The sequence below is a fragment of the Ranitomeya variabilis genome, chromosome 4 (genome assembly GCF_051348905.1).
Source record: "Ranitomeya variabilis isolate aRanVar5 chromosome 4, aRanVar5.hap1, whole genome shotgun sequence".
NCBI classification, from domain to species: domain Eukaryota; kingdom Metazoa; phylum Chordata; class Amphibia; order Anura; family Dendrobatidae; genus Ranitomeya; species Ranitomeya variabilis.
In genome coordinates, this window is record NC_135235.1 from 621,601,638 (window position 1) to 621,613,715 (window position 12,078).

Genomic DNA, 12,078 nt, shown 5'->3' on the forward strand with positions numbered 1-12,078 from the left:
ACGAGTACAATTGAACACTGGGAGCCGGCGCGCCGCAGCTTCTGTGTGCCGGCTGTCAGCTTGACAGTCGGCACAGAGAACAGCCGACTCCCAGTGTGGGGGGTGACATAATGCAGCCGCTGGGGGAGACACTGCGGACCGCCGCTTTAGGCGGCCAACTGCGCCCCCCTGCCGGCTGCAGCCGCGCACTGACTCACCCCCGCATTGTGCCGCCCCCCGCATTGTGCCGCCCGGGGCGGACCGCCCCCCCCGCCCCCACCTTCCTACGCCACTGAGCGACGTTGCAGCGATATCGACAACGATGCCGATCGCTGCATCGTCGCTGTGTGGTCGCTGGAGAAGGTAACCAGGGTAAACATCGGGTTACTAAGCGCAGGGCCGCGCTTAGTAACCCGATGTTTACCCTGGTTACCAGTGTAAATGTAAAAAAAAAAAAAACACTACATACTTACATTCTGGTGCCTGTCCGCCGGCGTCCGCTTCCCTGCACTGTGTAAGTGCCGGCAGTACAGAGCACAACGGTGACGTCACCGCTGTGCTTTGCTTTCCGGTCGGCACTGACACATTCAGTGCAGGAAGCTCTGAGCAGCAGCGCGGACGCCGGGGGACGTGACAGACATCAGAGGGTGAGTATGTAGTGTTTTTTTTTACTTTTACAATGGTAACCAGGGTAAATATCGGGTTACTAAGCGCGGCCCTGCGCTTAGTAACCCGATATTTACCCTGGTTACCATTGTAAAACATTGCTGGCATCGTTGCTTTTGCTGTCAAACACGACGATACATGCCGATCTGACGACCAAATAAAGTTCTGGACTTTCAGCAACGACCAGCGATATCACAGCAGGATCCTGATCGCTGCTGCGTGTCAAACACAACGATATTGCTATCCAGGACGCTGCAACGTCACGGATCGCTATCGTTATCGTTGTAAAGTCGCTCAGTGTGAAGGTACCTTTATTCTCAGAAGCAGAGGTGACTCAGGTGACTCTTGGTCTTCCTTTCCTGGGGCGGTCTTCATGTGAGACAGTTTCTTTGTAGCGCTTGATGGTTTTTGCCACTGCACTTGGGGACACTTTCAAGGTTTTCCCAATTTTTTGGACTGACTGACTTTCATTTCTTAAAGTAATGATGGCCACTCGTTTTTCTTTACTTAGCTGCTTTTTTCTTACCATAATACAAATTCTAACAGTCTATTCAGTAGGACTATCAGCTGTGTATCCACCAGACTTCTGCTCAACACAACTGATGGTCCCAACACCATTTATAAGGCAAGAAATCCCACTTATTAAACCTGACAGGGCACACCTGTGAAGTGAAAACCATTCCCGGTGACTACCTCTTGAAGCTCATCAAGAGAATGCCAAGAGTGTACAAAGCAGTCATCAAAGCAAAAGGTGGCTACTTTGAAGAACCTAGAATATAAGACATATTTTCAGCTATTTCACACTTTTTTGTTAAGTATATAATTCCACATGTGTTAATTCATAGTTTTGATGCCTTCAGTGTGAATGTACAATTTTCATAGTCATGAAAATACAGAAAAATCTTTAAATGAGAAGGTGTGTCCAAACTTTTGGTCTGTACTGTATGGGATATCAGCGTACTCTGGACACATTGGACAACAACTTTTGGGGTCCAATTTCTCCTGTTACCCTTGGGAAAATACAAAACTGGGGGCTAAAAAATAATTTTTGTGGAAAAAAATAAAACAGCGTTCCAGACCCCAGTGGAGATGGAGCAGACCGGCACCGGAGGGACCGCATCTGAAGCAGGTATGAAGAACGACCCTGCCCTGATGACCGACACCTCTCCAGCGACTGCTAGTGCCACAGCTGCTGACTCCGTTCCAGTGACTGATCTTGCAGCAGCCGCTACCTCTGCTACAGCAAATGCCCATACTCAAGCTACGCAGACCTCCATCGCTGCGCATGACTTAACTGTACATGAAAGACGGATAAACGGCATTTATTCAGCACTGGGTGTAACCCTGGACTTCACCCTTCCCAGGCCAAGAAGGGTTAAGTGCCAGGTGAAGCCCTGGAAGCCGTCCAACTAAACCTCGGAAACCTGAAACTGTAAATAGTTAACTGTTTGTCTTCCTGATGTTTTGCTGCTTTAAACCCGACAAGGGTTATTCTTAACCCCTTCGCGACATGCGCCGTACTAGTATGCGCCGCATTAACCTAACTATCCCTGTGTGGCCTATTAAAAATAGAAAAAAACAAAAACAAAAAAAAAAAAAACCACATAATCAGGTTCCTCGCATCATGTTCTCATACACTTTATGCAGTCAATAGCCTCTGTGTCGGTACTGCTACATACTCAGGCAGTTAACTGGTTCATGCAGCTTTACATGAACACCCGAGCCTTACACTATGGCTGGTCCCAATAACTAAAGCAATTGTTACCATCCACCTCTCGTGTCTCCCCTTTTCCTCACAGTTTGTAAGCTTGTGAGCAGGGCCCTCATTCCTCCTGGTATCTGTTTTGAACTGTGATTTCTGTTATGCTGTAATGTCTATTGTCTGTACAAGTCCCCTCTATAAGTTGTAAAGCGCTGCGGAATATGTTGGCGCTATATAAATAAAATTATTATTATTATTTGTACTGTGCTGCCGGCACTGCATTTGTGCCAGCCGCAGTACTAGTACGGCGCACCGATCACCGCGGTCTCGTGCTGAGCGCCTCAGTGATCGGGTGGGTGTGTCAGCTGTATATGACAGCTGACACCCCGCAGCAGTGCCCACGATCGGCGCCGATCGCGGGCATTTAACCCCTCTGATGCCGCTGTCAGTAGTGACAGCGGCGTAGAGGGGGATCGCGCAGGGACGGGGGCTCCCTGCGCTCTCCCACCGGAGCAACGCGATGAGATTGTGTTGCTCCGGAAGGTGTCCCCGGATCCAAGATGGCCGCGGGACTCCTTCCGGGTCATGAAATGACCTGGCTAGCCGGCGCCGGAAAGCCTCCTGAACTTGCCTGTCAGATCGCTGATCTGACAGAGTGCTATGCACACTGTCAGATCAATGATCTGATCTAATACAGTGATGTCCCACCCTGGGACAATAGTATAAAGTAGAAAAAAAAAAAATAGAATGTATTAAAAAAAATAAAAAAAATATCCCCAAATAAAAGGAAAAAAAAACATTTTCCAGTAAATCCATTTATTTATGTAAATTAAAAAAAAAACAATAAAAGTACACATATTTGGTATCGCCGCGTCCGTAACAACCTGCTCTATAAAACTATCCCACTAGTTAACCCCTTCAGTGAACACCGCAAAAAAAAAAAAAACAAGGCAAAAAACAATGCTTTATTATCATACAGGCGAACAAAAAGTGGAATAACACACGATCAAAAAGACGGATATAAATAACCATGGTACCGCTGAAGACATCATCTTGTCCCGCAAAAAAAAAAAAGCTGCCATACAGCATCATCAGCAGAAAAATAAAAAAGTTATAGCTCTCAGAATAAAGCGATGCAAAAACAATTATTTTTTTTATATAAAATAGTTCTTATCGTATAAAAGCGCCAAAACATAAAAAAATTATATAAATGAGGTATAGCTGTAATCGTACTGACCTGAAGAATAAAACTGCTTTATCCATTTTGCCACACGTGGAACGCTATAAACGCCCCCCCTAAAAGAATTTCAGGAATTGCTGGTTTTTGTTCATTCCGCCTCCCAAAAATGGGAATAAAAAGCGATCAAAAAATGTCATGTGCCCGAAAATGGTACCAATAAAAACGTCAACTCGTCCCGCAAAAAACAAGATCTCACATGACTCTGTGGGCTAAAATATGGATAAATTATAGCTCTCAGAATGTGGTGATGCAAAAACTATTTTTTCCAATAAAAAGCATCTTTTAGTGTGTGACGGCTGACAATCATAAAAATCCGCCAAAAAAACGCTATAGAAGTAAATCAAACCCCCCTTCATCACCCCCTTAGTTAGGGAAAAATAATAAAATTTAAAAAAATGTATTTATTTCCATTTTCCCATTAGGGTTAGGGTTGGGGTTAGGGCTAGGGTTAGGGTTGGGTTGTGTTTGGATTAGGGTTTCAGTTAGAATTGGGGAGTTTCCACTGTTTAGGCACATCAGGGGCTCTCCAAATGCGACATGGCGTCTGATCTCAATTCCAGCCAATTCTGCTTTGAACAAGTAAAACAGTGCTCCTTCCCTTCCGAGCTCTGCCGTGCGCCCAAACAGTGGTTCCCCCCATATACGGGGTATCAGCGTACTCAGCACAAATTGGACAACAACTTTTGTGGTCCAATTTCTCCTGTTACCCTTGGGGAAAAAAAATGTGGGGGCTAAAATATCATTTTCGTGGAAAAAAAATATTTTTTATTTTCACGGCTCTGCGTTATAAACTGTAGTGAAACACTTGTTGGTTTAAAGTTCTCACAACACATCTAGATAAGTTCCTTGGGGCGTCTAGTTTCCAATATGGGGTCAGTTGTGGGGGGTTTCTACTGTTTAGGTACATCAGGGACTCTGCAAATGCAACATGACGCCTGCAGACCAATCCATCTAAGTCTGCATTTCAAACGACGCTCCTTCCCTTCCGAGCTCTGCCGTGCGCCCAAACATTGGTGCCCCCCCATATATGGGGTATCAGCGTACTCAGCACAAATTGGACAACAACTTTTGTGGTCCAATTTCTCCTGCTACCCTTGGGAAAAAAAATGTGGGGGCTAAAATATCATTTTTGTGGAAGAAAAAATATTTCTTATTTTCACGGCTCTGCGTTATAAACTGTAGTGAGACACTTGTTGGTTTAAAGTTCTCACAACACATCTAGATAAGTTCCTTGGGGTGTCTAGTTTCCAATATGGGGTCAGTTGTGGGGGGTTTCTACTGTTTAGGTACATCAGGGACTCTGCAAATGCAACATGACGCCTGCAGGCCAATCCATCTAAGTCTGCATTTCAAACGGCGCTCATTCCCTTCTGAGCTCTGCCGTACGCCAAAACAGTGGTTTCCCCCCATGTATGGGGTATCAGCGTACTCAGGACAAATTGGACAATAAATTTTGTGGTCCAATTTCTCCTGTTACCCTTGGTAAGATAAAACAAATTGGATCTGAAGTAAAAATTTGGTGTGGTTTTGAGTACCTTGAGGGGTGCAGTTTTTAAAATGGTGTCACTTTTGGGTATTTTCTGTCATATAGACCCCTCAAAGTCACTTCAAGTGTGAGGTGGTCCGTAAAAAAAATGGTTTTGCAAATTTTGTTGCAAAAATGAGAAATCTCTGATCAACTTTTAACCCTTATAACTCCCTAACAAAAAAAATTATGTTTCCAAAATTAAAACTTACCAACACTCATATGGAGACGCCGCAACCCCTATGCGCATTTCGGCAAGGTGCCTTCCTCAGGGGGAGTCGGTTGGTAAGTTTTAATTGTTTCCACCTCTGCATCTTACTACAGGGATCTGTCTATTTATGTATTGGGGATCTGTGGACCTCGGTATCTGGGGCTTTGTTTCAGGCACTTTTACCTATATGTTATCTACTATGTTTTCTAACTCAGAGCCTATGGTCCATACTTGTTATTTTGTGTATTGAGGACCCATAGATCTTAGCATTGGGGGATCCATTTTGGATTGATGTTGGCATTATTTGAGCCTGTTATTTATATGTATCCCCATTGTTTATGATCCATTGTCCCTACTAATCCTATTGTAGTATGCTATGTTATTTTTTGTGACTACTCTGCCCACCTAATGGTGGCGCCTTCTGTTGCTACTTTTGGCTCACCAAAGCACTATTGGCTATTATATTTTAATCCGATTTGTTATGTTGTTTAATAAAGTATTCTACTACTGTTCTGACATACGTGGCTCTTTTGTATGTTCAAACAGAACTCACGTAGATCCACTAAGTGGCAATTTAAAGCTCCCCTTTTTTTTGGGGGGGGGGGGGGGGGGAGACTGCAGGAAAAAACTGGCCCTGTGTATTAACAAGTATGGCAGCAATGAAAAGGACTGCTGCACACAAAAGAGTGTGGACAAAGAAACAAGAGAACTGTGCAGAAAGAAGCAACAGGATTTTTGCTTTGAAAAAAACAGTCGGTTTGCACAGCGGCGTACAAACAGCAATGCAGCTATCAGGGAGCCTTAGAATGCAGCCTAAGAAGCTACAGAGCTGATGCACCCAAAAAAAAATCCACTGTCCCTGCAAAGAAAAGGTGGTGTTGGACAGTGGAAATAGCTACAGCACAAGCAGTTTGGGGGTTAATCTTCCCTCCCTAACTATATCCCTGCTTCTGACGAAGCTGCAGCAACCTCTCCCTATACTCAGATAGGCAGAAGTAAGATGGCAGTCGGCGTGCACGCCCCTTTATAGCCCCTGTGATGCCGCAGAAAGCATGCCAATCACTGCCATGCCCTTCTCTAAGATGGTGAGGACCGAGACCTATGTCATCACGCTGCCCACACTCTGTGTGCACCTGCATTGGCTGAGAAATGGCGCTTAAAGCGTCATACGAAACGCGACTTTGGCGCGCAGATCGCCGACCTCATGGCCGATCCCACAGTGGGAACGGGTCGGGTTTCACGAAACCCGACTTTGCCAAAAGTCGGCGATTTTTGAAATTGTCCGATCCGTTTCGCTCAACCCTAATTAAAACGTTAATTTGTGCAGTATTTTATAAGTCAGAGCAGCAGTTTGTGCTCTGGAGCTGTTCTTCATACAGCAACCAGTAAGTTATAAACATTGTCCCCCATATTTGAGGTAAAAGACACCTAACAATGCCACCTGGTCAACTATTTACATAGAGGTACAGTACAGACCAAAAGTTTGGAAACACCTTCTCATTTAAAGATTTTTCTGTATTTTCATGACTATGAAAATTGTACATTCACACTGAAAGCATCAAAACTATGAATTAACACATGGAATTATATACTTAAAGTGTGAAACAACTGAAATCATGTCTTATATTCTAGGTTCTTCAAAGTAGCCACCTTTTGCTTTGATGACTGCTTTGCATACTCTTGGCATTCTCTTGATGAGCTTCAAGAGGTAGTCACTGGGAATGGTTTTCACTTCACAGGTGTGCTCTGTCAGGTTTAATAAGTGGGATTTCTTGCCTTATAAGGCTACTTTCACACTCTTGTCGTACTCGGCCCGTCGCAGAGCGTCGGGCCGACGCTAGCAGTGAATGCGCTGCACAACGGGGGCAGCGGATGCTGTTTTTCCACGCATCCGCTGCCCCATTGTGAGGTGCGGGGAGGTGGGGGCGGAGTTCCGGCCGCGCATGCGCGGTCGGAAATGGCGGTCCGTTGGCGGCAAAAAATGTTACATGGAACGTTTTTTGCAGCCAACGGTCCGCCACAACACGGCGCAACCGTCGCACGACGGTTGCGACGTGTGGCAAAGCGTCGCAATGCGACTCTAATGCAAATCAATGGTGAAAAAACGCATCCTGCAAGCACTTTTGCAGGATGCGTTTTTTCAACCAAACGACGCATAGCGACGTGCAGTGCACGACGCTAGTGTGAAAGAGGCCTAAATGGGGTTGGGACCATCAGTTGTGTTGTGCAGAAGTCTGGTGGATACACAGCTAATAGTCCTACTGAATAGACTGTTAGAATTTGTATTATGGCAAGAAAAAAGCAGCTAAGTAAAGAAAAACGAGTGGCCATCATTACTTTATGAAGGTCAGTCAGTCTGAAAAATTGGGAAAACTTTGAAAGTGTCCCCAAGTGCAGTTTCAAAAACCATCAAGCGCTACAAAGAAACTGGCTCACATGAGGACCGACCCAGGAAAGGAAGACCAAGAGTCACCTCTGCCTCTGAGGATAAGTTTATCCGAGTCACCAGCCTCAGAAATCGCAGGTTAACAGCAGCTCAGATTAGAGACCAGGTCAATGCCACGCAGAGTTCTAGCAGCAGACATATCTCTACAATAACTGTTAAGAGGAGACTTTGTGCAGCAGGCCTTCATGGTAAAATAGCTGCTAGGAAACCGCTGCTAAGGACAGACAACAAGCAGAAGAGACTTGTTTGGGCTAAAGAACACAAGAAATGGACATTAGATCAGTGGAAATCTGTGCTTTGGTCTGATGAGTCCAAATTTGAGATCTTTGGTTCCAACCACCGTGTCTTTGTGCGACACAGAAAAGGTGAACGGATGGACTCTGCATGCCTGGATCCCACCGAGAAGCATGGAGGAGGAGATGTGATGGTGTGGGGGTGCTTTGCTGGTGACACTGTTGGGGATTTATTCAAAATTGAAGGCATACTGAACCAGCATGGCTACCACAGCATCTTGCAGCAGCATGCTATTCCATCCGGTTTGCGTTTAGTTGGACCATCATTTATTTTTCAACAGGACAATGACCCCAAACAAACATCCAGTCTGTGTAAGGGCTATTTGACCAAGAAGGAGAGTGATGGGGTGCTACGCCAGATGAGCGGTAATGGTGACAGCTCAATACAGGAAGAAGCTGTGGTGCCGGGAAAGCAGGGACTGCACCGCGCCAGGAGCAGGTGAGTATAACGGGGAGGGGAGCTCAGCTCTGTGCGATATTCACCTGCTCCTCGTTCCGGCGCCACTCTGTCTTCAGCGTCTTCTGCAGTGACGCTCAGGTCAGAGGGCGCGATGATGTGGTTAGTGTGCGCCCTCTGCCTGAACGTCAGTGCAGAAGACGCTGAAGATGGAGCGGCGCCGGAACGAAGTCAGGTGAATATTGAAAGTGCTGGTGGCCTGAGCGACGAGAGGTGAGTATTTGATTTTTTTTTTTTTTTTTTTTAACGCAGCAACAGCAAATGGGGCAAGTGTTTGTATGGAGCATCTTGTGGGGCCATAATCAACGTTTGTGCAGGATTATATGGGGCAAATATCTGTATGGAGCATCTTATGGGGCCATAATCAACGTTTGTGGAGCATTATATGGGGCAAGTGTCTGTATGGAGCATCTTATGGGGCCATAATCAACATTTGTGTAACATTATATTGGGCAAATGTGTCTATGGAGCATCTTACGGGGCCATTATGCAGGATTATATGGGGCATATTTTAATATGGAGCATCTTATGGGGCCATCATAAACTTTATGGAGCATTATATGAGGCTCCAGATTCAATATGGATATTCAAAAAACACTTAGCCTACTGATGTCTCATACTCGAGGCTTATACTCGAGTCATTAAGTTTTCCCAGTTTTTTGTGCCAAAATTGGGGGGGGGGGGGGGGGTGTCAGCTCATACTCAGGTCGGCTTAAACTCGAGTATATACGGTACCTTGTTCTGTGCATGCAGTTGTGTCTCGTTCCCGCTGTCCGGTGCCCGCCACTGCAGCCGCGCTGTTCGCAGGAGTTAATCACAGCCTCGGAGCTGTGTGCCGATCTCTGCCTACGAGCCCTGCGCCAGTCACAGCGCAGGAACCATGGGCCAGCTGACTTCATCCATAGCCTCTGATTGTTCCTGGGCTGTGATTGGCCCAGGGCTCCTGCACTCTGATTGGCCCAGGGCTCCTGCACCACCAAAGCACTGAAAGCAGCACCGCGGAGGAAACCAGTAAGAAAGTGAAAGTGTGTGTGTGTCTGTGTATGGGTGTGTGTGTGTGTGTGTGTGTGTGTGTATGTGTGTGTGCGTGTTGCACACATGGGAGGCTGCAGTGGGATACTGTGATAATGAGAGGCTGCAGTGGGATACCGGGATGATGGGAGGCTGCAGTGGGATGATGTGGGATGATGGGAGGCAGCAATACTGTACTGTAGAATGATGGGGGCTGTAATGGAATGATGGGGGTGCTGTATTGGGGACTGTAAAGGGATGATGAGTGCTGCAATGGGATGATGGGAATATTTGGGGCTGCAAGATAAAGCGCCCCCCCCCCCCCCCCCGAAAGTAAGACATCGTGCAAATTTAGGAGCAAAAATTAATATAAGACGGTGTCTTAATTTCGGGGACACAGGGTATTATTTATTGTTTTTTACTCCTCTACCAGATCTCTACAGATGAGCATAATGGCAGCTGGATAACCATTTTACTGCCTTTGCGTGAAGTGAATTAGAAAATAAGAAAAACTTGGATCCAAGAGAATACTGATTTAAAAAAAAAAAAAAATTCAAAGTGAATTCTTTAGCAGTGATTTTAATAAATTTTTCTAAAAGTATCCAGCATGCATTAAGAGTCCAACACTACCCCAATACGAATCATACCTGTTTTATTAGATCAAGTGACAGGAACGTTGATAGAATTCAATGGAGACGAAGGCCTTCAATTAGAGTTTCACAGTCCCTGTAAGAAGATGGGAAACCATTAGTATTGTAGTATTACTAGGGCAAATAGTGTGTAACCAGCACAGCAAAAAGAGAAAAAAGAAAAAGTTAAATTCCAAACAATGATCAGTGTATCGCACATTTCCTTGCTTTAGTACAGTAAAATGGAGTGCAGCCATTGATCTATTTACTTCTCCATAGTAATCATTCTGTGCCATTCAGCTGTGTGCATTTAACTTTGCCACTAGGCTCCTTAGTACTGAATACCATATTCTCTTTCTGGATTATATTAAGCACATGTTCACTTTACCTCTAATATTTCATATTACCACCGACTACTATTATTTTTTAGTGAACTAGCTTTTTATATTATGATTTATTGGGCATGGTTGCAATAATATTCCACTGAGCATTAACCCCTTAATCCCATTGGACGTACTATCCCGTCAAGGTGACCTGGGACTTAATTCCCAGTGACGGGATAGTACATCCAGCGCAATCAGCTGCGGTCACAGGGGGAGCGTGATCGGGTGTCAGCTGACTATCGCAGCTGACATCCGGCACTATGTGCCAGGAGAAGCACGGACCGCCCCTGGCACATTAACCCCCGGCACACTGCGATCAAACATGATCACAGTGTTCCGGCGGCATAGGGAATAATCGCGCCGGGAGGGGGCTCCCTGAGTCCCTCGGAGCCACGCGATGTGACCGCGTTGCTCCAAGGGTCTCCTACCTTCTCCCTGCAGGCCCCGGATCCAAAATAGCCGCGGGGCTGCATCTGGGTCCTGCAGGGATGTGGCTTACCAGCACCTGCTCAGAGCAAGCGCTGGTAAGCCTGCAGCCCTGCTTGTTAGATCGCTGATCTGACACAGCACTCTGCAAAGTGGCGGATCAGCGATCTGACCCTATAACATGATCCCCCCCCCATGGGGCAATGTTATAAAGTAAGAAAAAAAATATTCACATGTATAAAAAAAAACAAAAATCCTAAGTAAAGGAAAAAAAAATATTGTTCCCATACATTTCTTTATCTAAATAATATAAAACCAATAAAAGTACACATATTTAGTATCGCCGCGTCCGTAACGACCCGACCTATAAAACTGTCCCACTAGTTAACCCCTTCAGTGAACACCGTAAAAAAAATTTAAAAAAAACGAGGCAAAAAACAATTCTTTATTATCATACCGACGAACAAAAAGTGGAATAGCACGCGATCAAAAAGACGGATATAAAAATCCATAGTACCGCTGAAAACGTCATCTTGTCTCGTAAAAAACGAGCCGCCAGTGTCATCAGTGAAAACATAAAAAAGTTATAGTCCTCAGAATAAAGCGATGCAAAAATAATTGTTTTTTCTATAAAATATTTTTTATCGTATAAAAGTGCCAAAACATAAAAAAATAATCTAAATGAGGTATCGCTGTAATCGTACTGACCCGAAGAATAAAAATGCTATATCAAATTTACCAAACGCGGAACGGTATAAACGCCGCCCTCCCCCCCCCAAAAAAAAAAAAAAAAAAAAAGAAATTCATGAATGGCTGGTTTTTGGTCATACTGCCTCAGAAAAATCAGAATAAAAAGCGATCAAAAAATGTCACGTGCCCGAAAGTGTTACCAATAAAAACTCGTCCCGCAAAAAAAACAAGACATCACATGACTCTGTGGACCAAAATATGGAAAAACTATAGCTCTCAAAATGTGGTAACGCACAAAAATATTTTTTGCAATAAAAAGCGTCTTTTAGTGTGTGACAGCTGCCAATCATAAACATCCGCTAAAAAACCCGCTATAAAAGTAAATCTAACCCCACTTCATCACCCCCTTAGTTAGGGAAA

The 12,078-nt window shown here is 44.9% G+C and overlaps 1 protein-coding gene across 1 annotated transcript in view; it reads right to left on the reverse strand.

Moving 5' to 3' along the window:
• Positions 1 to 10,749, reverse strand: part of LOC143766094 (E3 SUMO-protein ligase ZNF451-like) — a 105,247-nt gene extending 94,498 nt beyond the window's left edge. The window contains exon 1 of the mRNA XM_077253482.1: positions 10,178 to 10,749. The gene's annotated coding sequence lies outside the window, so the exon portion shown is untranslated. The remainder of the gene's footprint in view (positions 1 to 10,177) is intronic.
• Positions 10,750 to 12,078: the final 1,329 nt, after the last annotated feature.